The sequence below is a fragment of the Theropithecus gelada genome, chromosome 19 (genome assembly GCF_003255815.1).
Source record: "Theropithecus gelada isolate Dixy chromosome 19, Tgel_1.0, whole genome shotgun sequence".
In the NCBI taxonomy this organism is placed as follows: domain Eukaryota; kingdom Metazoa; phylum Chordata; class Mammalia; order Primates; family Cercopithecidae; genus Theropithecus; species Theropithecus gelada.
In genome coordinates this window covers 39,357,030-39,362,175 of record NC_037687.1, presented here as the reverse complement: position 1 = coordinate 39,362,175, position 5,146 = coordinate 39,357,030, and positions in this window count along the sequence as shown.

Genomic DNA, 5,146 nt, shown 5'->3' with positions numbered 1-5,146 from the left:
TGGAGCGCAGTGGCCGGATCTCGGCTCACTGCAAGCTCCGCCTCCCGGGTTCACGCCATTCTCCTGCCTCAGCCTCCCGAGTAGCTGGGACTACAGGTGCCTGCCACCTCGCCCAGCTAATTTTTTGTATTTTTTAGAAAGATGGGGTTTCACCGTCTTAGCCAGGATGGTCTCGATCTCCTGACCTCGTGATCCGCCCGTCTTGGCCTCCAAACATGCTGGGATTACAGGCTTGAGCCCCTTCAAAGATTTTAAGATTAGGAAACAAAAAGTCAGAAGGAGCCAGATCGGGACTGCCAAGTGGATGCCTAATAATTTCCCGTCAAAACTTGTAAAATGGCTCGTTTGATGAGCGGAATGAACAGGAGCGTAGTCATGCTGGAGAAGAACTCTCCGGTGAAGCTTCCCAGGCTTATTTCTTCTAAAGCTTTGGCTAACTTTCTCAAAACACTCTCATAATAAGGAGATCTTATTGTTCTTTGACCCTCCAGAAAGTCAACAAGCAAAATGCCTCAAGCATCCCCAAAAACTGTTGCCATGACCTTTGCTCTTGACCAACGTGCTTTTGCCTTGACTGGATCACTTCTCCCTCTTGACAGCCATTCTTTGATTAGGATTTGACTTCAGGATTGCACCAGTGAAACCATGTATTATTTCCTGTTTCAATCCTTCAAGGAAATGCATTAAGATCCGGATCTCACTTGTTTAGCATGTCCATGGAAAGCTCTGCTCTTCTCTACAGCTGACCTGGGTGCGACCGTTTTGGCACCCATCCGAGTGGAAAGTTTGTTCAGCTTTAATTTCAGTCAGAATTGTGTAAGCTGAGGCCAGGCGAGGTGGCTCAAGCCAGTAATCCCAGCACTTCGGGAGAATGAGGCAGGAGGATCACTTGCATCCAGGAGTTCAAGACCAGCCTGGGCAACCTAATGAGACCCTCATCTCTACAAAAAAATACAAAAACTTAGCTGAGCGTGGTGGTGCGCAACTGTAGTTCTAGCTACTTCGGAGGCTGAGGTGGGAGGATTGCTTGAGCCCAGGAGGTCGAGGCTGCAGTGAGCCACAATCTTGCCACTGTACTCAGCCTGGGCGACAGTGTGAGAACCCTGTCTTGAAAGAAAGAAAGAAAGAGAGAGAGAGAAAGAGAGAGAAAGAAAGAAAGAGAGAGAGAGAAAGAGAGAAAGAAAGGAAGGAAGGAAGATAGATTTGTGTAAGCTGAACCAATTAAGATATCTATGGTGTCGGCTATTGTTTCTGCTGTTAACTGTAAGTCCTTGTTAATTAGGGCATGAACAAATTTAATTTTTTTCCAGAAAAATTGATGTGGATGGTACGCCACGGTGGATTTCATCTTCAGCATGACCCAGGCTGGAGTGCAGTAGTGCAGTCACGGCTCACTGCAGCCGCTACCTCCCAGACTCAAGTGATCCTCCCACCTCAGCCTACTGAGTAGCTGGAACTACAAGTGTGCACCACCATGCCCAGATAATTTACCTATTTTTTGTACAGATGGGGTTTCACCACGTTGCTCAGGCTGGTTTCACATTCCTGAGCTCCAATGATCTGCTGGCCTCAGCCTCCTATAGTGTTGGGATTACAGGCGTGAACCACCACGCCTGACCTTGTCCCTTCTTTTTTTTTTTTTTTTTTTTGAGACAGAGTCTCGCTCTGTCGCCCAGGCTGGAGTGCTGTGGCGCGATCTCGGCTCACTGCAAGCTCCGCCTCCCGGGTTCACGCCATTCTCCTGCCTCAGCCTCCCGAGTAGCTGGGACTACAGGCGCCCACAACCGCGCCCGGCTAATTTTTTGTATTTTTAGTACAGACGGGGTTTCACTGTGGTCTCGATCTCCTGACCTTGTGATCCGCCCGCCTCGGCCTCCCAAAGTGCTGGGATTACAGGCGTGAGCCACCGCGCCCGGCCCCTTGTCCCTTCTTAAAACGAGTTATCCATTTGTAAATGGCTGGTTTCTTTGGGGCACTGTCAAGTTTTTGTAAAACATCAATGATTTCATCATTCTTCCACCCAAGCTTCACCATCAATTTGATGCTTGTTCTTGCTTCAATTTTAGAATTCATGTTGCTCTGATAGAAGCTCTTTTCTTTTCTTTTTTTTTTTTTTTTTTTTTTTTTATTTGAGACGGAGTCTTGCTCTGTCACCCAGGCTGGAGTGCAGTGGCCGGATCTCAGCTCACTGCAAGCTCCGCCTCCCGGGTTTTACGCCATTCTCCTGTCTCAGCCTCCCGAGTAGCTGGGACTACAGGCGCCCGCCACCTCGCCCGGCTAGTTTTTTGTATTTTTTAGTAGAGACGGGGTTTCACCGTGCTAGCCAGGATGGTCTCGATCTCCTGACCTCGTGATCCGCCCGTCTCGGCCTCCCAAAGTGCTGGGATCACAGGCTTGAGCCACCGCGCCCGGCCGCTCTTTTCTTTTCTTTTTTTTTATTTTTGTTTTTTGAGACGGAGTCTCGCTCTGTCGCCCAGGCTGGAGTGCAGTGGCGTGATCTCGGCTCACTGCAAGCTCCGCCCCCTGGGTTCACACCATTCTCCTGCCTCAGCCTCCCGAGTAGCTGGGACTACAGACGCCCGCCATCTCGCCCGGCTAGTTTTTTTGTATTTTTTAGTAGAGACGGGGTTTCACCGTGTTAGCCAGGATGGTCTTGATCTCCTGACCTCGTGATCTGCCCGTCTCGGCCTCCCAAAGTGCTGAGATTACAGGCTTGAGCCACCGCGCCCGGCCTAGGAGCTCTTTTCAATCTGATGTTTTATTTTAGTGTCTCAAACTAGATCGTGTTCAGACAAGTTATAACAAGTTAGTACGAGTTTATTTTGGTGCAAAAAAAAAATTGAACTCCATGCACAGTTTTCATAATCCACATTTTCCATGAATATTTGGAAGACCCCTCTTTCTCTCTCTTTTTTTTTTTTTTTCTGTAGAGACGGTCTTGCTCTGTCACCCAGGCTGGAGTGCAGCGGCACAATCATGGCTCACTGAAGCCTTGACTTCCTGGGCTCAAGCAATCCTCCCACCTCAGCTTCCTGAGTTACTGGGACTATAGGTGCGCACCACCACACCTTGATAATTATTATTATTATTATTATTATTATTTTGTAGAGATGGGGCGGTCTCACTATATTGTCCAGGCTGGTCTTGAACTCCTGGCCTCAAGTGATCCTCCCCAAACAGCCTCCCAAAGTAGTGCTGGGATTACAGGCATGAGCCACAGTGTCTGGCCAATAAATGTTTTTTGAATGAATGAAGAAATTAGTGCATGGACATATTTTCCCATCAGCTCTCACAATAACCAGACTCTGAGTTCCCTGAAGGCAGGGCCTGTGAGTATCATTGTGTACCCTCAGCCCTCAATAGCTGATAAAAATAAGTATTCAGAAAACGCTTGTAAAATGAAGAAGAGAATATGTATGGGGCAGGAAGTAGACCAGTGGTTGCCTGGGGCTGGGACAGGGAATAGGGAGCAACTGCAAATGGGCAGAAGGGACATTTTTAGAGTGATGGGAATGTTTTTGAAGTGGCTGTGATGGCTGCAGAACTGTAAAATCACCCAAACTCAGTAAATCACTTACAACAGGTGAACTTTATGACAGGTAGATTATACCTCAGTAAAGCTGTTAAAACAAAACCAGTGTTAAGGGAGGAAATAAATGCTACCTTGGTAATACTGAGGACTCAGTGGTTATCAAGGCAGCTCTCTTCCCTGCCCTGATAAGGCTTTCTGTGCAGGGCAGGGCAGCTGACCCATTGTAGACAGTGACAGGCTAGAGCCATCGCGGCGGGAACAGGCAGAGAGGTGGGAGGCCAGGATGGGGGAAGCTCGGGCAGAGAGGTTGGCCTGAAATGGGGGGCACAGGCAGAGGGGTCGGGGCAGTGACTGGGGAGGTGCAGGTGGAGGGCAAAGGGGTCAGGGTCCAGATGGGAGAGGCACAGGCAGACGGATCCGGGCCAGGGCAGGGAGATACAGGCCGAGTTGAGGAGCATCAGAAACATAGGATCCCAAAGAAGGCGCCCGACCAGTCAGGGAGGAATTGCCAGAGGGGGAACGGCTGAGCCAGGGCCTGAAGTATAATGTTCATGAATGCGACAGCAATTTTTCTTTTTCTTTCTTTCTTTTTTTTTTTTTTTTTTTTTGGGGCCCCCGAGCCCCCTTTTTCACTGGAGTGCAGTGGCTCAATTTTGGCTCCCTGCAACTTCCACCTCCGGGGTTCAAGCGATTCTCCTGCCTCAGCCTCCCAAGTAGCTGGGACTACAGGCGCCCGCCACCACGCCTGGCTAATTTTTGCATTTTTAGACGAGACGGGGTTTCGCCATGTTGGCTGACCTCAGGTGATGCACGTGCCTCGGCCTCCCAGACTGCTGGGATTACAGGCATGAGCCACCGCGCCCAGCCCAATTTGAATTTTTCTTAAACACTTTTCCTGCCTTAGCAAAGCCTTGGCGGGGCTGCCGCCCAGGCGCGGCGAGCGTAGGGCCACGAGGGGGCGCTGCTCCACCACGCTAGGGGAACGTCCCCGGCAACCACTTGGCCCCGCAGGTGCGGGAGGTCGGCCAGCGCGCCTCGAGGGTGGATGGGGTCGGTTACAGCCAGGGAGCCCGGGGTGGCGCGTGGCCCTGCGCAGGTCAGTGGAAGCGGCGGGCCCCAGGGAGTATGAGACGCTGCGCTCCGTGGGGTGGTCCCAGCGCTGTGCAGCGAGGGGCCAGGGCTGTCCTCGGTCCCGTGCGGGCGGCTCCCGGAGACACTGCGGTCTCCAGGGGGCGGAGCTTTAAAAAAAAAACAAAAAAAAAAAACAGGAAGCGTGGTGGGGGCACCCGGCCCTGTCACCCGTGGAATGCATCAAAATAGCCCGCGCGGCCGAGGGCGGTTCCGGGAGAGGGGGCGGCCGCACGGGGCGGGGCTTCCCAAAGAACGGAATAGAGGAGTGCAGAACCGGCCCCAGGGGGGCGTCCTCCTGTTCCCCCAAAATGACCTAGATAGGCGTTTATGTGGGATGGGGTTCCCGGCTAGGGCGGGGCTTTCAGTGCGGCGTCCTGGGTCTATTCTGAGCGGGCCGAAACCTGGGGAAGTGGGAGTGGGCGGTTGATCCGGGTTCCAGGGCCTCTTTGGAGCGAAAAGCTCCATGGAGAGCCAGAATCTCCA